The sequence below is a fragment of the Cupressus sempervirens genome, chromosome 1 (genome assembly GCF_028749045.1).
Source record: "Cupressus sempervirens isolate cs-2001-9-10 chromosome 1, ASM2874904v1, whole genome shotgun sequence".
In the NCBI taxonomy this organism is placed as follows: Eukaryota; Viridiplantae; Streptophyta; class Pinopsida; order Cupressales; family Cupressaceae; genus Cupressus; species Cupressus sempervirens.
The window spans coordinates 677688001-677715223 of NC_143118.1; the positions used below are offsets into that span (position 1 = coordinate 677688001).

General features: G+C 34.6%; 1 non-coding gene across 1 annotated transcript; it reads left to right on the top strand.

Annotated features, from left to right (window-relative positions):
• Positions 1 to 18666: 18666 nt before the first annotated feature.
• TRNAY-GUA (transfer RNA tyrosine (anticodon GUA)) lies at positions 18667 to 18761 on the top strand. Its single transcript has 2 exons — positions 18667 to 18703; positions 18726 to 18761. It is a non-coding gene; the product is annotated as a tRNA-Tyr (tRNA).
• Positions 18762 to 27223: the final 8462 nt, after the last annotated feature.

Sequence of the window (27223 nt, forward strand, 5' to 3'; positions counted from 1 at the left end):
ATTTTTATATTTCAATACATTTCATTTTTCTTCGCAAATTTGAGTTTTAATATAAAAATTAAATTCTTAGTTTCTTTAATTAAAATATAATATATTTTAATTTTTTATTGTAACCATGATTTTATTTTGACTATTTGTTTTATTAAGAAAAATAATTCTCTCTCTCTCTCTCTCTCTCTCTCACACACACACACACACACACACACACACACACACACACACACACACACACACACAGAGTAACTTATGTTAGTATCACTCTATCTTACTCTTTTATCTCTCTTCCTCCTCCTCCTCTATATTATCTATCCTTTTTTCCTCTGCCTATATGTTTATGTTGTTATTGTTCTATACTATTATTTATCTCTATCTGATGATTAAAAATAGTGTGACTTCCATTTGATAATCAAGATGAGAATAATACATAGTTGGGAGAGTTTTTTCAACTACTTATGGTTCTCTAGTAGCATGCATAACATGTTTAAAAATATAATGTGATACTCCAAATGCTTCATGACTTATTCAAGTTCTTTAATTCAAATATTGGTATGGATATCTTTCCTCATTGCACATATTTTAAGTTGTCAATGTACTTGTCCAATTTGCCTAATTTTTCTACAACTAGTTCTAGAAGTAGCAATCAGAGGACTAAAGAATACATATTGATTGTAGTATGATATTAAGTACTTAGTGCCATATTTGGGACTTTGGCCTCTTATTCTTGGCTTAAATGCCCAAAGATATAATAATATAACACGAGAACTTAACAACAAAATATGAGCCATTCTATCAAATCACAAGTGCATTTCTAGGATGAGAATTTAACAACAAAATATGAGCCATCCTATTAGATCACAAGTGCATTTCTAGGCAAAATGTAATGCATTCACAATGTTAATGTAGAACTATTTAACCTTATTCTCACTCATCTACACCTCTATAACTATTATGCATTAGGTAGGAATTATGATGCATTGTGTCTCTTGTTAATCATACTTCACAATTTATTATCAAGATGCAAGAGAATATAAGACAAAGAAAAATCACAAATCACAAAGTGTGATCTAAAACATTGATGAAAAAAATTGTACACAATCAAATCCGTAAATTGTAACAATGATATTATTATTATTATTATTAGTTGAACTAGTGTTTGCACAAACAAGGTGTGATGGTTATCTCAACAACAAGTTATGCTCTATGTACCTAATGTATTAGAGGGTTATAAAAGTTAGAGAAATGAAATTTTCCAATCTTAGAGATAGAAGGGCAAAGCAAAAGTAATAAAAATAATTAATAACTCAAATTAAAAACAAGAATGAAACAATTCAAATGTAAATATAATACATAAATTATTTTCTTGTCAAATATTGCTTATTAAAAGTAAATGCTACAATTGGTGCAATAGAATACAAAAAACAAATCAATTTGTTTTTACATGCAAATGTCATAGATAGTGGATGGAATAGGACAAAATTACTACTTTTAGATACATTGTTACTTCTCTGAACAGTACAATAAGTTTACATATCAAAAATTGTCCACTAATTTGAGCATTAGAAAAGTGTGTTGGATTTAGTGGACTAGACATATGGTTTCATTTACAAATGCTTTTCTTTTTCATGTCTAATCATGTTAACCTAGCAATGGTCATAGAATGTAGGAGCAAAAACACTACTCAAGCAACAAAAAGTTGCTCCAAAGTTGCTAGCAATTTTTCAATGTTGTTGAGAAACTTCTGCTTTGTAAGTATAACTTGTTAAATGGCTAAAATAAAACCATAAAACATACCTACACACAAAGGAGGAGTCTATTTAAGGTTTGAGGAACCCTAACCAAGGGTTGGTTGTTGTCATTATGTTGCTGTAGTACAGATACAACAGACTATGAATTAAATTCCAATGACAATCATTGATTTTTGTTAAACTCTTGGAATCAGTAGTGAATTTTTGTGGATTTTATTGATACGATATTTTTTATAGTTCTTGTTCTTCATTTTGCATGCAATATATTAGATTTGTGTGCAAGTTTTGTAAGTGTTTTGAAAATTTCTTTCAAAGTGACTGTGTGCTGCCAGTTTTGAAGCACTTTGCAATAATGGGGTTGTAGATATTGTTTCCACTGTGGGAATTCCATGGCCTTGTGGATTCTAGGAATATAGACCCTAATTTATATTTACATGCAAGAAGGGGCCTAGGAAAGAAGAGTAGACAATTGTTTAACAAAGCCCTAGGTGAGGTAAGCAATGCCCAACTAGGAGCAAACAATAGAAAAAGAACTCTCAAGAGCAAAGGAAGCAATTTAATGACTTGCCCTTTGGAGGGATTCAAGAGGAGTATGAGTAGGTGTTATTTTGTGGAGGATAATTTTTTTAAATATTTGGAAGGTGTTCAAAAAGTGAGGACAACAGGAAGATTTTAAAACCCTAAAAAACACTTGTTTTTGACATAAATGTTGTACAATCTTTTGGAAGCTTGAGACCCTAATAATCCTTGAGAATGGGTCTAGTGTAGAAAATTTCCTTTAGAGCAGGTGATTTTAATCTTAGAGGGGAAGGAGTTATAATCCCTACCAATCTAGAAGGAGGCCTAACTGGGGCTCTTCTAGTAGTCCTATTTGTGAAGAAACTATGCAATTGAGTATGAACCCATTCTAACCATCAATTTAGACATGCTGAAAGTGTTTCAAATAACGTCTTAGATCTCATGGAAACCTTGGTTGGACTATGGAATGTTGTGGAACCCTAGAAGACCTATAGAAACCTTTTAAGGAAATGAGTTCCTAGAAGAACAAGGAAGCAATGCTGCAAGATTTGGTCAGTTAACATGGTGGGTAGGTTAGGGGAGGTCATGGTATTCTCTAAGTAGAAAGAAATCCTATAGACTTTCATAGGTGTCAAGTGAACACTTGGATCCTAGAGAGGATTAGGCATAGACTAGCTAGTCTATCCTAGCCTCCCCATCAGATTGGTATTAGAGCCTGGTTGAGGTGTGGGACAAAACAAGTGCAAAGCAAGGTGAACATAGACACTTAGTGAAACCAATGATTATAACGCAATGGTAATTAATTTTGAATTGGCAAAGAAGGTAGAAGAACAAGAGGAAGAAAAGAAGTATTTGAGAAATAGATTGGCACAATTGGAACAATTGTTGAGCGAGGTCCAAGACACCATAGATAAAGTCAAGCACAAGATGGAGCAGAAAGAATAGAAGGAAGCTAAAGAGAAAGACATTGAGTTGGAAGAAGAAACTCCAACACCAGACCCTATTTTACCAAAAGAGCCTTTCTTGAAGGCAATCAAGGCAATAAATAGAAAAACCCTAGAAGACATTCCTCTGTTCAGTGGCAAGATGGATCTTGATCTCATCATGGAATGGATTGAAGGAATGGAGAACCATTTTGAATGTGATGGTGTCTCTAATGCTTAGAAGGTCAAGGTTGAGGTACTACTCTAACTAGGTGGAAATTTTTTCAAACAAAGAGGGAAAAAGAAGGAAAAGGTCCTATTGTTACCTAGAAAGGAATGGTGGCTGAAATCAAACAAGCCTACATTCCTGAAGATTATGAAATACAACTGCATAGAAGGAGACAAAATTTGAGGAAAAAAGATATGGATGTGCACTCTTATATTGAAGAATTCCAAAAGATATGCTTAAGATCTAAAGTGGTAGAAGATGAAAGTATCAGGTTGGCAAGATATTTGAATGGACTCAAATGGTCTATTCAAGAAGACATCAGCCTTGTCACTCCTTAAACAGTTCATCAATGCTATCAAATGGTCATAAAAGTGGAAGAGAAAGGGAAAAGAAAGTAGGACCATACTTTCAAGAATAGAGGAAGAAGTCAAGACTCTAGAGGAGGTCCAATAGGTGGTTCTAGTAGAGATGGTGAATCAAGAAACCAAGGGGAGAGTAGACTTTAGGAACAAATTTTTGAAATCAGCACAGGGGGATCTTTTGGTAGAGGAAGAGAAGTAGGAAGAAGCAACTCCTACTTTTCCACCATGAAATGTTATCAATGTGGATAGCTTGGATACCTAGCCTACATGTCTCCTGACAAACCATCAACCTCAAATAGTGAGAAGAGGGTAGCCTATACCCAAGAAGATAGTAGTAGCACATGCACTAATGAAGTTAGCAAATTAAAATAAGAAATGGGTCAGAACTTGATGACTAGGAAGGTACTTAAAAGGTAGCCTAATCAAAGTGAACCCAAATAGACGAGGGCTCTTTTTAGAGTCAAGTGCAAGATTCAAGGCAAGGTTTGCAAGGTTATAGTGGATTCAGGGTCAATGGATAACATTATGTTAGAGGAAGTAAAAAAGAAGATGAAACTTACAAAGGTTCCCCAAGCAAATTCCTACAAGGTGACTTGGTTGAATCAAGAGCAAAGTATGCTAGTTAATGAGCAGACATGGGTGGAGTTTTCTATTGGAGCTTATAAGGACAGAGTGCTTTGTGATGTCTTGCCCATGGATGCATGTCATCTTCTATTGGGAAGACCATAGAAATTTGATAGGAAGGTGATCTATGATGGAGAAGAGAATGCCATTTCTTTCAAGAAAGATGGAAGGACTTTCAAAATTCAATCCTTAACAAAGAATGAAGGGGAAACTTCTAAGACACCTAGTGTGTTACTCAGTAGTGGAAAAGAGTTCTTGCAAGCTTTATAGGATGAGGATACTATATGATGTGCTATTATGGTGAAGCCAAAGGAGAAAGACAAGAAATTGTCGCCAATACCTCTTGAAATGCAACATATTCTTGATGATTTCAAGTACATTATTTTAGATGGTACACCAACAGTACTCCCACCTAAAAGAGAAATCAGCCATCAAATTGATTTTGTACCTGGTGCTTCTTTGCCTAATAAAGTAGCCTATAAGGTTACTTTGGATTAGAATAAGGAACTGGCAAGACAAGTGCAAGAATTATTGGATCAAGTGCTGATTAAGAAGAGTATTAGTCCATGTGCAATCCTAGTGGTCTTAGCCACAAAGAAAGGAGGAAAATGGAGACTTTGTACTGATTCAAGGGCTATTAACCAGATCACCATCAGGTATAGATTCCCTATTCCAAGAATAGAAGACTTGATGGATTGTTTAGGAGGTGCTATGTAATTTACCAAGCTAGATTTAAAGAGTGGTTATCACCAAATTAGAATCAAGGAGGGTGATGAGTGGAAGACCACTTTTAAAACCACAGATGGATTATATGAATGGCTTGTAATGCCATTTGGTCTTCCTAATGCCCCACACACTTTCATGAGATTAATGAATGAGGTCTTGAAGGACTTCAAAAGTAGATTTGTGGTAGTGTATCTAGATGACATACTCATCGATAGAAAAAATAAGAAGAGCACATTCAACATTTGGGATTGGTTATGAAGAGACTCCAGGAAGAACAACTAGCCATTAATCTAGAAAAGTGTGTTTTTATGTAGCAAGAACTAGTTTATTAGGGCTTTGTAGTGTCCAAGGGTAATCTGAAAATGGACCCAAGCAAAGTGGAAGCAATATTGGATTGGCCTACCCCTAAAATAGGGACTGAAGTTAGAAGTTTTCATGGCTTGGCACAATTTTATAGAAAGTTTGTGAGGAACTTCAGTGGGATTTGTCCACCAGTACCAGATACCATCAAAGGAGGGCTGAAAAAAAAGTTCAAATGGACTGAGGCAATGGAGAAGGCATTTCAAATATTGAAACAAGAGGTAGCTACAAAACCTATCTTACTCTTACCTACTTTTAATAAGTTGTTCACCACTGAATGTGATGCAAGTAATGTAGCAGTAGGGGGTGTATTGAGTCATGAACGAAGGCTTTTGGCATTCTTTATTGAGAAACTCAATGAGGCAAAGAAGAAGTATTCAACTTATGACTTGGAGTTGTATGCATTGGTACGATCTCTCAAGAAGTGGAGATATTACCTCCTACCCGTGAATTTGTTGTCTTTACTGATAATCAGGCTTTGAGCTACATAAACACTCAAGAGAAGCTTAGTAATAGGCATTTGAAGTGGATGGAATATCTCCAATCTTTTACCTTCACAATCAAGCACAAGAAGGGGCAACTCAACAAGGTAGTAGAAACCTTGAGTATAAACATTTTGACTATCCAAGAAGTATAGATGAAAAGCATTAGAATAGCAAGTTTTAAAGATTTGTATGATGAGGATGAAGACTTCTCCGAAGCCTACAAGGTATGCCTAGAGTTTGAGAACTATTTTCATAGTGAGTTTGCAGATTACATACTTCAAAATGGATTGTTGTTTAAAGGTAATCAGCTATGCGTACCTAAGGGATCTATGAGGGAAAATCTAATTCAAGAGAAGCATAATGGCAGCTTGAGTAGACATTTTGGTATAAACAAAATATTGGAGTTAGTACAGAGATACTACTTTTGGCCTAAGCTAGGAAGGGATGTACAAAGATATGTTGAGCAATGTGGAATATGCCAAAGAGCTAAAGGAGGTTCAAGCAATGTAGGACTCTATCAACCTTTTCTAATTCCAAATAGGCCTTGGGAATGTCTAAGTATGGATTTTTTGGTTGGACTCCCTAAAAATAAATTAGGTATGGATAGCATTTATGTTTTAGTAGACGTGTTCTCTACAATGAGTCATGTCATTCTATGTAAAACTACTCATGATGCAAGTTATATAACACATCTCTTCTTCAAGGAGATAGTTAGGATTCATGGACTCCCTCTGGGTATTGTATCTGATAGAGATAGCAAGTTAATGGGTCATTTTTTGCAAACCTTATGGAAAAGGATGGGAACTAATCTCTCTTTTAGTTCAGCATACCATCCTCAAATTGATGGTCAAACTGAGGTCATCAACAAGGTGCTTGGTAACTTGCTAAGGTTCTTAACAAAGGAGTATGGGTAGACTTGGGATCTTGTTATACCTTAGGCTAAATATGCTTACAATGATAGTTTCAATAGGACCACAAGAAGAAGTCCTTTTGAGATAGTGTATGGAAGACACCCTAGAGGAGTGAGTGAGTTAAGAGACTTAGGTCTTATGGAGTTAAAAAGTGGACAAGCTGAAGATTTTACTCAAACTATCCAAAATGTTCAAGAACAATTGAAGAAAACCATGTTGGAGTCTACTCAAATACTCAAGGCTAAAATGGATGAGAAGACGAAAGAAGTACAATTTCAGATTGGGGATTATGTCATGGTCCACCTTGATAAAGAAAGAATGTAGCAAGGTATGCCCAGTAAGCTCCAAATGAGAAGAGTTGGCTCCTGAAAAATTATAGCTAAATATGGAGAGAATGCCTACAAAGTGGACTTGCCATCAGACTTAGCCATCTCACCGATGTTTAATGTTGTAGACCTGATAAGATTTAAAGGGGATATCAGTTAGCAAGGTACAGCTCCACAAAGGGTACTACAAGACATTGGTACCAATACCATGCCCAAGAAGAAGCCAGTCAAAGTAGAGAAAGTATTGGAATCCAGATGAAAGAAAGATACAAGGCATCAAGTTTACATGGAGCATCTGATCAAATGGAAAGATCAACGAAAATCTGAAGCCACCTAGGTTGAGGAAGGACATTTCAAGAAGTTTGGTATTGATCTGACTCTTCTTAACCCCAAAGTTCCTTAGTTTGTGCTGAGGGTGGAGTATGGTGCAGGATCACCCTTCCAAGGGTTCTCACCATTACATATTTGGTGTACTGAACTTCTCATAAGAAGTATGTATGTACAATAAGAGTCTTAGCTCATGCTTGTGTGTCTAGGGATATGTTAGTTCTTAAAGGTTCCTTTTTGGTTCTTGATGTGAATGGTATAATAACCTAGTGTATGCTGTCATCCTGAGATCCTTGATTTTCCATTTTGTTAAAAGGTTGGAATAGGAGTTTTTGTTACACTATGAACACATGTGTGCATTAAAAGAACTTACAATATGGTTGTTTGATTGGAAGGACAAAATTTGCTTGAACAATACAAAGTTGTTCAAAAGTTGTCACCATGAGATATTTATATTAGTGAGAGCTTGAAGGTATTTTCTAGTGTAGTTGGTGAAGTTTTAAAGCCCAATAATTCCTTGGGAAGACCTAGCAATGGTCTTAGAATGTAGGAGCAAAAACACTACTCAGGCAACAAAAAGTTGCTCTAAATTTGCTAGAAACTTTTCCTTTGTAAGTCTAGCTTGTTAAATGGATAAAATAAAACCCTAAAACATACCCACACACTGAGGAGGAGTCTATTTAAGTTGTGAGGAACCCTAACCAAGGGTTGTTTGTTGTCATTATGCTGTTGCAATACAGATACAATAGACCGTGAATTAAATTCCAATGACAATCATTGATTTTTGTTAAACTCTTGGAATCAATAATGAAGTTTTATGGATTTTATTGATAAGATATTGTGTATAGTTCTTGTTCTTCATTTTTTATGTAGTAGATTAGATTTGTGTGCAAGTTTTGTAAGTTTTTTGAAAATTTCTTTCAAAATGATTGTGTACTACCTATTTTGAAGCACTTTGCAATAATGGGGCTATAGATCTTGTTTCCACCATGGGAATTCCATTGCCTTGTGGATTCTAGGAATAAAAAACCTAATTTGTATTTACATGCAAGTAGAGGCCCAGGAAAGAAGAGCATATAATTATTTGACAAAGCCCTAAGCAAGCTAGGCAATGCCCGACTAGGAGCAAACAACATAAAAGAACTCTCAAGAGAAAAGGAGGCAATTTCATGAGTTTCCCTTTGGAGGGATTCAAGAGGATATGAGTAGGTGTTATTTTGTGGAGGAGAAGTTTTGTTAAGTTGTAGAAGGTGTTCAAAAAGTGAGGATAGAAAGTAGCCTTTAATACCCTCAAAAACCCTTATTTTTGACATAAATGTTGTATGATCTTTTGGAAGCTTGAGACCAAAAAAATCCTTGAGAATGGGTCTAGTGTAGAAAAATTCCTTTAGAGGAGGTTAGTTGAATCTTTGAGGGAAAGGATTTATAAGCCCTACAAATCGAAAAGGAGGCCTAATTTGGGCTCTTCTAGTAGCCCTATTTGTGAAGAAACTATGCAATCAGGTATGAACCCATTCTTACCATCAGTTTAGACATGCTGAAAGTGTTCCAAATAACATCTTAGATCTCATGTAAACCTTGGTTGGACTGTGGAATGTTGTGGAATGGTAGAAGACCTATAGAAGCCTTTTGAGGAAATGAGTTCCTAGAAGAACAAGGAAGCAATGCTGCAAGATTTGGTCAGTTAACTTGGTGAGTAGGTTAGGGAAGGTCAGGGGATTCTCTAAGTACAAATAAATCCTATAGAATTTTATAGGTGTTAGGAGAACACTTGGATCCTAGGGAGGATCAGGCATAGACTAGCCACTCTATCCTAGCCACTCTCTCTCTCTCTCTCTCTCTCTCTCTCTCTCTCTCTCTCTCTCTCTCTCTCTCTCTCTCTCTCAAACACACACACACACACACACACACACACACACACACACACACAGAGGCATGCACGTGTGTGAACACACACACAAATTTTTGTATTTTTATCCTCCTAATTTGTTTCTTTATTTTTATAGGTTTGCTAGCGTCTATGTTTAGATATTTTCTTATTGCCTTTAATCTCTATTTAGTTATCTTTTTCTTTTGCATATATTCTCTTTTATAATTATATTAATCCTCATATTTTTGTTCATCTTTTAAAAACATATAGCATAGTGTAATATAATACATATACATATTTTAATATATTTTCTCATAGTTTTTATATTCCAATATAATACTATCTTATATTATTCTACTTTTTGAATTTATATTCCTATGTAATGTATATTTTAACATATTTGTTACATAATATGTATAAGTAATAATAATGTTTCATTATCATCTTCTATTTTTTTTCTTTGTTATAAACTATGTTTAGTGAGTGGTCCTTAGTAAAAGAATTATGCAAGTCATTATGTACAACTAACCTATTATTTTATAAAACTATATAAGCTAAAACTCTAAATACTATGTAATGTTGCAATTTCTTCTGCCACTTAAATTGCAATAGAATACTTAAAATCTAATTTAGAAACATAGCAATCTAATAGAAACATAGTGGATTGTCTATTGCAGAACTCCACAATTACATTGTCTTAGATTTTGTAATCACATGGCCATTTTTCTCAAGAAATACTACAAAATGTATGTACTTTAGATTAAAGAATAATAAAGTTTTAATAAATGCCAAATTTAAAACTAAGAGTAGAGTTAAATGATCAACTCAATACAAATTACCACACAAAATCCATTGCAAAAGCTAACCAATACCAAAAAGAAGAAAAAAGAATAGATGGTTGATTGCCCAATAAGGTCAAGACCTTACCTTCTTGAAAATTCTCAAATCTTTAATCTCTTAGGACTCGTTTGGTTTGCATGCATAGGAATGGAGAATAGGAATAACTATTCCAATAATAACTATCTTTTGGAATGGGTATATAAGTTCATTTCAGAGGCAAAATGAGCATATGTATTCCTATTCCCTATTCCAATTGATGAAGCAAACAAAAAATAGAAAACACATTCCAAATTTTCTATTCCTATTCCAACAACTAAATAGGCCCTTAATGATAATTGTGTCCATAGACACAATTTGCAATGCCTACATGTTTAAAGTTGAGAAGACATTATCTCCATAACTTTGAAGTTGAGTGAAATGTCCCTTTTCTGATTTTTCATGATATTTCCAACCTCTAATCAGATCTTTAAAATCAAACAACTGCTATCACAAAGATCCACCAAATTCCTTAAGAAACCCCAAATCGGGTATGTTGAAAATAGTGCTAAAAGCTTCACAACTTCACAAATTATTAATGAATCTGAAAATGGAAATTTTTACAGAACTTTCAGCAGCATAACAGCCTACAAATTGATATTTCTAGATCCGTATAGCCTTAACACAACAGCTCGAAAATGTAGGACCAAAACTATGCTCATCGGGCTCCCGAAATAGCACAAAATATGCTCGGAAACACCACAAGAACACTAATAATCTATCTCAGAAGTTTAATCACATCCCAATATATATATTCAGCTCTATTTTAACAGCTTAAAGTATAAAATACAGCAGCAACCAAAACTGATATGAAATACTCAACCGGAAACACCAAACTCTTACAAAAATACACCCGGAAACTCACAAATCTGCACTGTTCAGCACAAAGGCAAACTCTGTATGAGCATGCACATGGAATGGCTTCAAACTCCCGTCCTTAGCCTTCCTGGAAACCTGCAAACTCCCGTTCTTGGGTCTCCCTGGAAACCTGCAAACTCCCGTTCTTGGGTCTCCTTCTCCACAGGTTTGGCAGCCTCTGAAGAATAACAAAGAATGAGTGAAAATCAAGTCTGGAATACCCCCCCAAAATGCCTCCAAACCTCTTTAAAAAGGGCATAACTGTAACTCACGTCCAAGAGAGGTTAATGAAACATATTTTAATAATAATTATCATTTATTAGTCCAACGGTTTCATAACTGTAACTCACGTCCAAGAGAGGTTAATTATCATTTATTAGTCCAACGGTTTCCAAAGATTAACTCCCTTTTTCCGAAACTTCACTTTCTTGGGCCTGCCTGTCTTAGCAAAGATTATTATTTTTTAATTATTTGAAAAGGGGACATGACAAGTCCTCCCCTCCCAAACATTGCTTGTCCTCAAGCAATGGCTGAACAATAAACCAATCAATCCTCCTGGATCCCAAATGTAGTCATGAACTATACTACTACCAATTAACACAGACTCCTGCAAGATCCTCTGCAATATGACCAAGAGGAATCCATAATCAAACTTGCAATTATAGCTCAACCAAACTCCAAAATCACCATTACCACAGTCAAAAACCCATGAGACACAAACTCTTAGAATATCAAAACCCAAGTAAAGTGGACTACGAACATAGTAAATACCATCAATGCATTCCACTGGCCTATATGGAATGTACAATCCAACTCTGCAACAATGGTGAATGCTCTCAAATGAAACTATACCAAGTATGGAGAATCCACACATTGTACAACTCCTGCAGTCAACACAACTCTGTAGATCATTGGCCACTGTCTCATAACCATAACTCCCATGCACCCCTAATGGTGAAAAGCCATCAAAAGATAAACAACAAGGAATGGAACCCAAACCAAATTTTTCTGCCATCAACTCCTCAGCATAAGGATCAATTGTTAACTGATGTACATACCCTGCAATATAATGTTGATTAAAAAAACCAACCTCAGTCAATAGCTCACCATGAACAAGTGATACAACCCACTGTGACTGATCACTAGCTAAGTCAGGAGATGTCATAGCCAAAGGAGTAGAATCAATAACAACACTTGCTGAAGCATCACTCCAAAACTCCTGCTCTAAGTCATGTATTATCAAGCTATCAACTACAGAACCTGTTGCCATGTCGTGCCCATCACAACTCTCATCTCGAGGCATCAAACTATTCCATAACTGATGATAAGCACTAGGAACCAAAGTACATCTCTGTATCATAATCTCATCAACATGGTCATCAAAGGTAAATTGATGAGCATACCTCACAGTGTAATGCTGATAGAATGCACCAATCTCAGTCAGTGGCTCAGACTGTAATCCAGATGAAACTAACTGCAATTGATCATTAACCATGTTGGAACTAACTACTACCTCCGAAGATATCACCAAGGGAGTAGTGTTACTAGTAGGAACCATGCCAACTACTGACTCACCAACATCACACATGATCTTTGATAAATCTCTAGTCTCTGTGCCATCAATACTAGAGGCCACCACCATGTCAGGCATACAAAAATCTGTTACAACACCCAACTCAACTGAACCTAACTCTAGTGGGAATGAACCTGATATTCCAATGTTAGTATCAAGAATGGATGCATCCCCATCTCCACTGTCTCTGACAATCTCGGCCATGGACATCCTCGGATCACCAAACACCACTGCTTGTGACTGTATAGAATCAGGTGAAGACTGTAGTCGCTCTAACTCCATGGTCACCTTAGCCAAATGAAATTGTGACTCCTTGAAAGCCAACTGAGTACTCTCAAGAATCTCAGAAGTCACCACAAGCTGATCAGTAAGCTCACTCACCTCATCTTCCTTGGCCAACAATGCATCATATGCTGTACTGCCCCACTTCATAAGATAATCTCTGTCAGCTACCAACTGCATATAATCCTGTCTCAGAATCTGGATAGCCTCCCATAAAGAGTGGATCTCTATCAAGGAAAGATAACTACCTTCCTGCTCATCACTAGTAGGAGAACCCCATCCATAAACTGCTAACAACTGACGAGCAGCATCAAAATGTTGGCAAGTGATAGCAATGTCTTGGTCACTAACTCTCAACTGATTAGACACATGATGGCACTGGCTTGACTGTCTCCTACAAACCTTCTCTGATGCACTGTCTGAAGGAGTGTCCTCAAAGTTACTAGTCTCTAGAGTATTACCATCCATATCCTGTGAATCAAATCTAAAGCTCATATCAACATACGGAGTATCAAAAACATTAGCATTGCTGTCCAACTCCTCTATACCCAAGGAAACTAAGTCTTCAAAACTGCCCATTGCATCCTTCTGGATGTCATCAATGCCAATATGATCCTGGGACTCATCTATACACATTGCCAAATATGAAATATCATCAACACATTCCAGCAAGTATGGCTGACTGGATATATGAAAAAAGCCCAACATTGGTGTATAAAAAATAATACCAACATCAGACAAGATACTGGCACAAGAAAAGACAACACCATGTAATCTGCTAATCAAATCCATGATAGCACCCAAACAAACACTGCTACCAAAAAGTGTTAAAGATCTCCAGTCAACTGAATCCCAAATGCCAATATAACAATCTCGAGTCCATATCTGTAAACTAGAATCAAGTGGTAACTCAAGAAAACTCCTCACCTGAGTAATATGACCAATACCAACTAACTCCACATACCTGTCATAATGAGATAATGAAGTCACACTACTATCTTTGTTCACCTTTAGCTGGCTGGACAAATCATGTGAAGTACTACCAGCCTCAACCGCATGTGATGAAGCATCTAACTGTGTCTGGTACTCTTTCTCAGCAAAGTCATGAATGCTCAATGTCTGCTCATCTCTACTAGGTATCTCACCATCCTGCACAACAACATCCTTATAATCATCATCTGAACCCACTACACTATAGTCACTACCTGTTGTAACTATACCATCCTGAATACCTGTGGCATCACCCTTTGACGACCTGTAAACAATTGTCTCAATTTGAGTATCAAGTTGACCGTTACTATCAATCTGTGTAATATCCTTTCCCACCACCTCCTGTGGCAGAGTAGAATCTGAGACCTCTACCTGGCTATCAGCTAGTTTCTCAAACTCCCCATGCAAGTTCTTGGGAATTGTGTCATCTGTCCTGTGAGAAAATCTGCCAAATAGAAATCCAGTCAACTTATCCACCTTAGCTGGGTCAGATAACATGTCATTTATACGGTGGTGCTCAACCAACTGTTTAGACATGTCATGGCTTATTTTCATAAGTTTATCTCGAATGTCTAAATAACCATCCTTTCTACTATTTTGACTTTGGCTATCAATTTTCCAAGATCGTTCCCTCTGAGACTCTGTACTATACCCGTCCATTCTGGATAAAGTAGAGTGTAACCCCAATAGGATATAACTTCTTCAAGCACCAAGAACTAACATGCAAATGATTAGAAGTAGCATGCAACCATAGATTTGGACATGCAACTGATTAGAAGCAACATGCAACCACCAAATTATGACATGCAAGATCTGGGTAGTTGTCAAAACTGACATGCAAACTTCTACAACCACCAAATTCACCAAGAACTAACATGCAAATGATTAGAAGTAGCATGAAACCATAGATTTGGACATGCAACTGATTAGAAGCAACATGCAACCACCAAATTATGACATGTAAGATCTGGGTAGTTGTCAAAACTGACATGCAAGATCTGGGTACTTGTCAAAACTGAAATGCAAACTTCTACAACCACCAAATTCACCAAGAACTAACATGAAAATGATTAGAAGTAGAATGCAACCATAAATTTTAACATGCATCTGATTAGAAGAAACATGCAACCATAAATTATGACATGCAAAATCTGGGTAGTTGTCAAAACTGACATGCAAGATCTGGGTAGTTGTCAAAACTGACCTGCAACTTCTACAAACCCTCAGGCTGGCAAGATCATGGCTCTGATACCACTGAAATGTCCCTTTTCTGATTTTTCATGATATTTCCAACCTCTAATCAGATCTTTAAAATCAAACAACTGCTATCACAAAGATCCACCAAATTCCTTAAGAAACCCCAAATCGGGTATGTTGAAAATAGTGCTAAAAGCTTCACAACTTCACAAATTATTAATGAATCTGAAAATGGAAATTTTTACAGAACTTTCAGCAGCATAACAGCCTACAAATTGATATTTCTAGATCCGTATAGCCTTAACACAACAGCTCGAAAATGTAGGACCAAAACTATGCTCATCGGGCTCCCGAAATAGCACAAAATATGCTCGGAAACACCACAAGAACACTAATAATCTATCTCAGAAGTTTAATCACGTCCCAATATATATATTCAGCTCTATTTTAACAGCTTAAAGTATAAAATACAGCAGCAACCAAAACTGATATGAAATACTCAACCGGAAACACCAAACTCTTACAAAAATACACCCGGAAACTCACAAATCTGCACTGTTCAGCACAAAGGCAAACTCTGTATGAGCATGCACATGGAATGGCTTCAAACTCCCGTCCTTAGCCTTCCTGGAAACCTGCAAACTCCCGTTCTTGGGTCTCCTTGGAAACCTGCAAACTCCCGTTCTTGGGTCTCCTTCTCCACAGGTTTGGCAGCCTCTGAAGAATAACAAAGAATGAGTGAAAATCAAGTCTGGAATACCCCCCCAAAATGCCTCCAAACCTCTTTAAAAAGGGCATAACTGTAACTCACGTCCAAGAGAGGTTAATGAAACATATTTTAATAATAATTATCATTTATTAGTCCAACGGTTTCATAACTGTAACTCACGTCCAAGAGAGGTTAATTATCATTTATTAGTCCAACGGTTTCCAAAGATTAACTCCCTTTTTCCGAAACTTCACTTTCTTGGGCCTGCCTGTCTTAGCAAAGATTATTATTTTTTAATTATTTGAAAAGGGGACATGACATTGAGATAGGTAAATAACAACCTGCAACACAAAATATTAAGTTAGATCATATACTACAACAATGATATTGGCATTGCCATTGGTGAACAATAGCCTTTGAGAACCTTTATGCCTACAAAGCTAAATTGAGAACCTTAACTACGACTAATTTTAACTTGGTTACATTGCCTTGAGAGGTCTTTGGAGATAAATTTTTTGAATGGCTCTTCAAAGATCTTGATTTTAAAGATGTTTTCTTTTAAAGCTATCGAGTAATGTCTAGGTAGGGGACATGCCTACTGAATATGTGCAAAGGCTAAAGAGCATGCACCTGCAAAGGTTGAAGAGCACTGCATAAGTAGCAAGGCAGAAACTTATTTTCTCCATAATGCCACCTTTGCATTGTCGCCCATTCAAGAAGGGTTACATTTGCAAAAAAATAAAGCTTGCATATGCTTGTACTATTTGCCCAAATTGTGAAATCTCTTTCATATTGTGTTCCATTAAAATCCCTAGGTCAACATAAAAATCCACAAAAAAATTGTAGATTAAAAGCCAAAAAACTCAAAACCCACAAAAAAACTATAGATTAAAAGCCCAAAAAGTCAAAAGCAAATGCATTACTGAAGAAATTGTTGAAGTATTCGACAATCAAGACAAAAAATACATTTCATTTATGGAAGAATCACTAAAAACATCATGGCAACTTCATTTGGGTGAGAAGAATATCATTTGGATGATACATCCAACACTATAAAAGATGTTGCACAAATCCATTAAAAACCCTTCAGCAACTGTTCATGAAGAAATTTAGACAACAATTGATCAAAATTGGGAAAAAAATATAAAGCTTTAAATAAATATACCTCTATGCGTGTAAATCGTGGCATCTTCCCTGATTGTTAAACATTCTCTCTGTGTCATGAAGCATCATTATAGAGAAACAAGCGACGACATAATCAATAGTGTGTGAATATGTTTGTCTAGCAATAGGAAAATAGGTTTAGGGTTAGGTACATAAGAATCAACAAAAATATATTTTTAATTAATTTCTCCATTTAGATTTGGTAATTGCAAGATAATATGTGCGGAATAGTTAGAATATTAGTAAATAAAAGTAGAACATATTTATTTATATGTAAATGTCGTATGTTTAGGTTTTAGCTATTAAGTGTATAATTTAACTATGTGTTGAAATTTAATTTGACAATATGTACAAGTATTAGGGTGTAGTCAAGTAAGGATTGGGGGTGGTAGTTGAATATGATAGGTAGTAGGTAAGAAAAATGACAATTTGAACACATTCTACTACATTGCATAAAACTAATATCAAATTTAATGATGATAAGATGAAACCTTAGTTATAAGCATTTGACTAGCCCAAAAAGATGTTATAAAAAGATTAGCCATTTTTATGATAGTTATGATCAACTTTAATACGACAAATGGGTCCTCCCCCCTAGTGACTATTTCCTCCAACACTGCCACTTGCAAACCGGGAGTCGGCATCATTCTTTTATCGATGGAAAAGGAAAGGAAAAAAGCCAAAAATGACAGTTAGCATACTAAAATTGTTTTGATAATCATGTAACGTAAGTAAACCTCTCGCTTTTAATAATCCGCTTTTGAATTTGCTGAGGATCCAATTTAAGCAGCAAATGATTGTATACAATAAATCCCCTCTTGCAGAATAATTTCATTTCTGCAACTTGCTTCTTGCGTAAAAATGAGTGATTTAGAGAAGCCTCTATTGTTATACTGAAATGGAGAACTTTGGTAAGAGTTAACCCTAAGGCCCCGTTTGGTTGCTGGAATATGAGTGGAATAGGAAAATGAAATTAGAATATGTTTTATATTCGCTGTTTGGTAAGCTCAATCGGAATTGGGAATAGGAAGACATATTCCAATTTTGCCCCTAAAATGAGCATATGTCTATGCCAAAAAATATCTATTATTGGAATAGGCCATTTCCATTCCCATTCCGATTTTCCATTAAAAAAAATAATTATTATTATTTTTTTATTTTTTATTTTATTTTCGATTTTATTTATTTTTTTGAATTTTTTTTTTTACTTTTACTTTTTGAATTTTTTTGTTAAATTTTTTTTTTTTTTCAAATAACATTTTTAAAAATTATATCTATTTGTTTAAAAAAATGAAAATGAAAATGAATTAACTAAAAAAATAATAAATTAATTTTTTTTTTTAGGAAAAATGTTTTTAAAAATACAAAACTTAACCTTATTCCTATTCTATTTTTGTACAACGAAACAATAGCTTAACATATTCCTAGTCGAATTCCAAGTGCACCAAACATGATTGGAATTGCCTATTTCTATTCCCATTCCTCATTTCCATTCCCATTCCATTTTTCTATTCTAATTTTCTATTCCTATGCCAGCAACCAAACAGAGCCTAATTTCTTAAGCAGTAACTGTTTCAAAATATTAATTGACCTAATTTATTATAGCATACCTGATCTTAGCTCAGTTGGTAGAGCGGAGGACTGTAGTGGGAATTAAAATCCCTTAGGAATCCTTAGGTCGCTGGTTCGATTTCGGCAGATCGGATGTTGTTTTAATTTTTAGTTTATACACTTCACTTTTCAGTATCATTCTTCTTACTTTTAATATTAGCTTATAACATCTCCATTAAATGGCTATGTTGAATTAGCTAGACGGAGAGGTTTAATGTCTTTCTGAGTTAATCCATCGGCGACCAACTACTTAAGAAAATTTAAAAGCGAACATATTAATTTCTAAACCTCATTCCTTTCTTCGACCTCCCGGCGAACGTTTCCATCTTGCACGGCCATCTTCATAAACCCTTGAACCGAATCTCATCAGTTTTGAATAAGACACTATCGCTTTAAAAATATGCCTCTGTACTTTTCAGTAGTATTTTGCAAAATATCGGTCTATTCATTACCTTTCATAATAGTACTTAATACATTATTTCAACCGCTAAGTGCCCATAAGTGCGAGTTTTATATACCTCAAAGCATTAGTGCCCGTAACATTTCGATGGCTTCAAACGTTATTTCACTTTTCTCAACGCATACTACATTTTGATGGCTTTACACAACATTCTACTTTTTTTCTTTTATATAATTCTCCCGTATTGTTGGTCTTATTATGTTTTCATTGCACTTCTGTATTAGTTGTTGCCTTGGGAGTTGGGCAAAGCGCTAAAGAAATGCCACAAAAATCGGCCTCTTTACTCTATTTTTATTTTCCATTATTTCCCTCTTGAATTTCGCTGCTGTTCTATTGGCTCGGGAAGCTTTTCCCAGTTGTCTTTTGATTTATGTTCACATAAAAATACATTTTACTGGATTCCACATTTTTTTCGCAGCATCTAACACATGTCTCTTGCATGCTCCGCTGACATGACTGCATAGGCCTGCATCTATTTACTTTCGTGGCTCATGCTTGTTCCCTCGAAATAGGTGTTTCTGCTTGAGTTCTTTTTAACATCAAAACTTCCCTTTACGACAAGAAAGATTTCCTTCAGTTTCATGTACCGGACAGAATTCATTCAGTTTCATCTGTTGAATATCAGGTATGCATGCACTACTTCAAAAAAATTCGGCTACTTCTCTTCACGAAAAGATTTGTAACAAGTTATACATTGGGTTCTGCTTTTTTACACCATGAGTTATTTATCCACATTCAATACTATTGTAGTTTCCAAACCCAGACCTACTTCTTGTTGAATGATTTATAAATGGGTAATTTTGCTTCGATGCTTTATTCCTTCAGTCATGACATAATTACGGCTTCTCATTTTGTTCTATGATTTTGATTTATCTGCTTCTAGATTTCTATTCTATCCTGTTGTCAAAGAGTTGTTTTGTTCTTTCTGTATCAAATGACAAAGCAATCTTTCTTACCTTGTATTGTTTGTGTGCGGTCTCACACATTCAATGCTACTTTTTTAGGAGCCCGCTCAGGGTTCTTTCTCTGAAATGTTCTTTGACACCAACCTACTTCCTCGACCATTCTTCGGAGCTAACCTTTACAATCATTTCTTCAATTTCTCCGCACAATGCTAGTAATTAGAAACCTTAAAATTCACTTCTCACATCTCAATTGGCAGCATAATCCCATTTTATTTCTTCCTTAGAGACTTGTATAAACTTTATCACCAATAGTATTACATGTCCTCCCAATTTGTAGCTATTATACAAATGACAATGATCTCTCTTAGAGTTAAAACCCAATCTGCGCTTTACTATTAATAGCGGAGAACTGGAGAACTGGAAAAACAATCGATATGTCCCTTTGTGTTTATGTATGCAGATTTAGCGAAATATAACAAAAACATCCCCTAGAATGGTTTCGGAGCAAGTGCAAATGAAGAGTTCCACCAATTTCCTCATAGTATTGACTATCATAGGTTAGTTTTTCGAAATGGGGGAGATACAAGTTTCCCTTCTTATTTCTTTTCAATGACATTTTTTAGTAGTTTCATTCTGCTCTCTCGCAGATCCTCTCTATTTATATCCTAATATTTACACATTCCATGACCTCATATTTATTTGAGGAATTTTATAACTAATTATAATTCCACATGTTTCATAGATGTCCATTTGAAACTAAGCGAATCTATTTGTCGAGAATTTCCAAATTTCACGCCGCCTGCAACGGCTCTATATATGCGTATAGTATTCGTAGTGTTTAACTTCCTACTACAATATATTCGACAATCATATAAAACAGATCATACTGTTATAAAATATAGTTATCATGATTTCTCTTTTATGGATGGGCATATGAATTTCAGAATTCTATTTTTACCCCATACCATTATAATCCACCCAAATGGTAGATCATCATCTTATAAATTGTATTCTACATTTATGTTTCATTTACAATCGCTATCTTTTATTTTCAGAACACACCAGGAAATAATCATGATATTAGGAGACTCCATAAATATTTATAATCATGACATTAGGAGACATCAGTAGAACTTCAATGAATTTTAATTTTTAGCAACATCAAATTCATAATAATGAAAAGAGTAAATAAGAAATCTGGATATAATTAGTGATGTTGAGCTCCACAATTATCATGCATTTGGTGTGTATAATTAGACCATTTCATGTATATTTTGTTTGTTGTAAACTTCTTATAAGATTTTATCAAGTCTGTGAATGGTGTTTTAGTGACTTTTGTGTCTTGAATCCAATCACTATGACATTAGAGAAACCATTTCCCATCTAAGGTTTCAGTTTCTACCTAACTTATTAAAGCTATGATTCGAGTTGCTGGCTAATAACTATGCACTCCATAGGATATGTAAAAGGGTCTAAAGGTGGTAAGAAAAAGTGGGAGTACAAACTGATTAATAAGAAAAAGATTTAAAATATATATGAATTATTGGTGTAGAAATGATCTATTGTTAATATTTTTATTGTTTGAAAGTAACTAACTTTTATTAAATCTTAACAATGATTAATATCTCTCATATTTTATATTTTAAATGCCATATTTCTCCAAACAGATTCCACGCATTGTGTAGGAGATAGAATGGATAAAAGACAAGCACAAACTCACAAATAAACATTGAACTCTGAATGTAACACATAAACAAATTAACAAACTGTGTGACAAAATATCATAATCATTAATCAACGTAAAGATTTAACACATTTTACTATTGAATTTTTTTTCCTCTCATGAGCTCCAACATAAATATTTAATGCCAAAATGTTTTATAGAAGCCTTAGCATATTAGGGAAACTACTTCATTTGTAAATACAACTAAAAACATAAGTATGACAACATCTTCTTTTGTAATTGCAAATGCTTTCCCTGCAACAACCTTGTACTTTCTTAAATGTGATCTTTATAAGACCTCATTAGGCTTAACAAATAATATGTCACTAAAGAGATCATGCCAAACAAAACAGAACCCACAAACTCCTATTGTAGAAGAGACATATAAATCATTTGAATTAGCTTCCCAACCACAAATACTATCAATCAATCAAGCTCTAGAAAATCACCATTTCTTTCACATTGATTCATGCAACTACATTGTTGGTGACTTCTTGTTTGACACAATACATGTCTTGCTTCATGGCCAATACACACCCAATGAGCTTCACAATGCACTCATAAACTATTTCTTGGACTCCTTACACAATGGTTGTGTTATTTCTCTAAGATGCTTACAACATGAACTGCACCCATCAATACTATATGAATTGTATGTTGTACATGATCCAACCACCTACTTATGTAGGATATGAATTTTAGCATCAAGAACAAATCTGGATGGTGAAATAGGGATTTTGGGTGACAATTCTGCATTCATTGGCTAGGACGATGGTTGAATCTCCCTATATGCCTCTAGTCATTAATACATAAGAAACTATATGTACATTTTAACATAGATTCATTTCATCCTCTACTATTAATACTTTTCCATGACACTAATCCAACAATAGGGCACTATGAACCTATTTTCAAGGAAAAGTGTACATAGTGCCCAACAAAACCCAGAACTAGGCATGACCATTGTACATTGCATTGTAGAGGACACTTAGAGCATAATCGATGAAGCTTTTACCAACATTAGCCTCTCTTGGCTTAGCACATGTAGTGTTCCATGTGGCAAGACCATGTTTGTTGCTATAGCCTTCGTAGTCGACAATCAGTTTGATGCAATGTCTTTATGGTTATTCATAGCTCAATCATTGTCTAATACTATGAAAATGCAATAGACCATTGCCATGTCATGCTTTAGATCATTGTAACACCCTCCTACAATGAATGGTCCTCTTGAAGCATGGTAAGCTACTACAAGAACAAATTCTTGAATTAACAAAGATAACATTTGAGCAATACAAGAAAACTATGTCAATAGTTGTTTATCTTGCCAGAAATTTCAACATACATGGTACATTTTCATTTGCACTTGATGGAAACATAATTTTAGTTAAAAAGGCTCCAGAAAGTGTAAGGACTTGCAATATTCACTTTCTAATACTTGCAAATAGAATCTGCTTCAAGTCAACTTTGTTTTGTTATCCCGATAATGCAAGGTATTTCTTATGATTTAGCTGCATGCATTTGGCCGTAGACTGGTTGCTTGTATATAATTAAGTAGGGAAAGTTGCTTTGGTATGAATGTAGAGGTGGTGACTATTGTGTTATTTTCCATTACAAGACTAGAGGCATCCCTCTTGAAAGAAGGTATAATCCAAGTTATCAAGATCCCCTGCTCTAGCTATTCTATGAAATTAGGATAAATAGCTTAGCACTAGGGTTCTCACCTGTACACATTGAAATGCTTATGAATTGATATTAAAATATTGTGATTTGTGTTCACATGTTTTTTATTTCTATTTACTATCTTGTCAACTATATGTCATTGCCTGTGCTTGACAATTTGGAAATCCATGAGTTCAAAGATTAAAACTTGGATGCGTCTTATCTTACTCATGAAATGTTTTCAATGGACTTGGTAAGGCTTTCAATGGACATAGTAATTCTTGAACCTAAATTGCTCCACTATTCTTATTTGAATTTATGGTTTATTTAGTTCTCTACCCATTTTTGCTCCATTTTATTCTTGTTTTCTATTGATTTTCTATTGTTATTTAAATAACAAGTTTCATTTGTGTTCATTTAAATTCAACAACACTTAATTGCATTTCTTGAACCATTCCAATTCTACACTACTTTTCCAATTATCAGAATTCTACTTGCTAGTGCTACAACATCCGATCACCATTCCTCTACTAACATACAATTTGGCCCCATCTTTTAATATCCATGAGGAGGTTTTAGCCTTAGACATCCCATTATTTAGTGGGCTTCCTCCTAAGACTATCGGTATGTCAATATCTCTTATATATCCTAGAATGAGTAGCTACAAGCAAAACAGAAAACTATTTGACAACTTATTCAACATAAGTTACATCATTCTCTCATCTTCAACTTGCCAAAGAACTAGAGTTGTTATAAGTAGCTAGCCTCAATTTTCCAAGGAAATACTCAACAGATCATATTTTGCTAATTGAGAACATCTGCAACATCTTTCACAGCAAGCCTGCAACAAGAAAGGACTAATGCTACACACAACACTGGTTATTAATTAATTTTGAGTAAAATTTATATAAAAGATTTAATTATTCATCAAATTTTAGATAGGGTTGTGTTCTTAATATTAGATATCAAATATGATTTATTTTTAAAAAAAATAATAATATTAAGATATGACTAATTTTTATGAGTATGTATGTCAATTTTTTATTTGTATGTCAACTAATATATAAAAAAATATCATTTTAGTATAATTTTATAAAGAAAAAACAATTAGTCAAATTTAAAGTTTAGTTAATATTATATAAATAATTAAAAAGTCACTTTAAAATAGCTACATATCAGATTTAACTTAGTTTCAATGAGTTAAAACAATGCTTTATGGTGGAGATGGATTATAGTTTAGGATTTGTGAACAATAGTTGTTCTAAGTTGTGTTAAATAAAAGATTTCTATGATCATTGTTTGGTTAAAAATTTTAGATCATTCCTATTATGCTACAAAGAGTTTGATGTGTAGTTGTTGGATCTCCATGTTTAAGTTCTATTGGTGCCCAAATTGATGGACTAGGTTTCTTATGGAATGATGATCCAATTTTGGGAATTCCTAGTAGCAATTTTCCAATTGATAGGTCCCACCCAAATAGAATGCGAACCTCTACAATTCTGGCTCTATATGACCAAGGCTAGTAGGCCTATACCTTGCACCCTAGAGGCTTTGGGCAAATAACTTGTGAGATTTTGGGTGTCTTGAAAAATTAAATTGTTGGTATATGTTTTTGATAATTATTAATGTATATGATGTGCAATGATCAAGGATATTTTTCACCTAGATCTGTGTCCTTTTTGCAATCAACATGAATCAATGCCACATCAGCAATCTCCATAAAATATAGAAAATTCAGTACAAGTCAAAGTTAAGGAATATTGACTAGTCAACAATTTTTTATTAACTATCATTAACTTTAACATAAATGATACATATACATAGATGCTCAAATCTAAAAGAAACTATAATTTTGTTACCAAAATACCATGATGTACTGATTATGCCATCCATTTTAAAAGAAGCTCCAAAACCTACTCAAGACAAGCACAATAGTAAAATTTGACCCATTTTTCAATGAATATTGGTCCAAATTTTGACCCATGTTGGTTGAATTTGTGAACAAGCTGTGTGTCATAATTTTTGTCGTCAAAATTTTGACGAATCCTCCAATTGGTTAGAATTTTGACCAAATACTTGGTCAAAATAGGTTGTCTTTGGTATGAGCATTTTTGGTGGCCTTTGGTCAAAATTTTGACCAAACTTAGTCAAAATGGAGACCAAGTATTGGTCGAGAGGTTGACCAATTTTGGGCTATCAACAACTAGAATTTCATACTCACAACCAAAGAATTGGTCAAAATTTTTACCAATATTAGTCAAAATGGAGACCAAGTATTGGTCAAAATTTTGACCAACTCTGGTCTATCAACAACCAAAATGCCATACTCATGACCAAAGGATTGGTCAAAATTTTGACCAATTCTTGGTGGAAATGTTGACAAAGATTGGTTGAAATTTCAACCAATCTGATTTGTTAAAAAAAATACAATAGATGTGAAACATCCATTCATCAAATTTCTTGCATTATGTATTGTATCAAATAAAACGAGTAGCAATGCACCTCAATTTAATAACTTGTAGATCATATGACATTATGATTGAAGGTCATCTAATATGAAATATTTACTTAATAAGAAAAAGCTTCGATCCATCCATGAAATTTATTGCTTTTAGTCCTTGCAAAATAGGAGCATCAATATGTATATAACAATGGAATTCCAATAACATAATTATGAATAAAGTGGATCCGTAATGATTTATAAATATTAATAGTGTACAAAATATATTTCATATATCAATTATAAAAGCACCACATTGTCAAATGTAAGTGTCAATGGTCTCCTATTTTTTAGAAGGCATCAATTTATATATCCAAACATTAGGTTCATATGACATTGTTTGCTACAATTGGGATTTGTCATTGAAATGAACAACAACCACTTCTACCTCAAAATATTCAATTACATGTGTGCATCTAACCACATTTTGATGTACCTTCACATCCACAAGTCGAAGATGGGGTGGAAGTTGGTTGTTGCCCTCTATTAGAAGGAAAGCCAACCACCTCATTGTACTTTTCTTTCCACCCTTCACTATGATCTCTCAAGACATCTAACATGTCATCATATATACGGGTTGACTCCGAGAACATCTTCTTGTTTGCAACAAGAGCTTCCTCGATATTATGATTGATCATCTATTGTTCATGTCGTTGAAGACAATACTCCATATTTTTCTCCTTAACCTCTATAAGCGAACTATCAAGATCTTTTTTTTTCATCTCCAATTGAGCATTTTTCATCTCCAATTCAATATTCTGCAACTTTAGGTGCTTATTATCTACTTCACATGTAGCCAAATTCTCTGACAACAAAGATATATGTTTCTCTTGAAGTGAGCTATTGAAGCTATCATCCAGGGTAGGATCATATGAGCCTACATTATCATAACTATTTCTTGGCCCCACCACACCACTAGTATCTGATACACCCAACAAAGGTACTTCATTTGAACTCTTTCATTGCCTCTTGGTGGATGAATCATTCATGTTTCCATGCTTCCTAGATATAGTAGACTTTGACAATTCTATAGTTGTAGTCATGAGGATATCAAACGATGATTGATCGGGAGCTTTCTTTCTACAGAAATCTTTGTGACTACCCATGAATGCATCAACATATAAGAACCATGCTTACATTCCAATAATGAAGTTTAATTAAAATTGGATTACTACAATTATGATTTCTTGAGCTCCCTTTAGATCATGTAGCCAATAAGGAATCATTTCATGATGCTTTTTCTACACATAGAACAAAAAATGCAAGTTCCTACTTAAGAAAATCTATTGTGGCCATTCATGGCTCAATA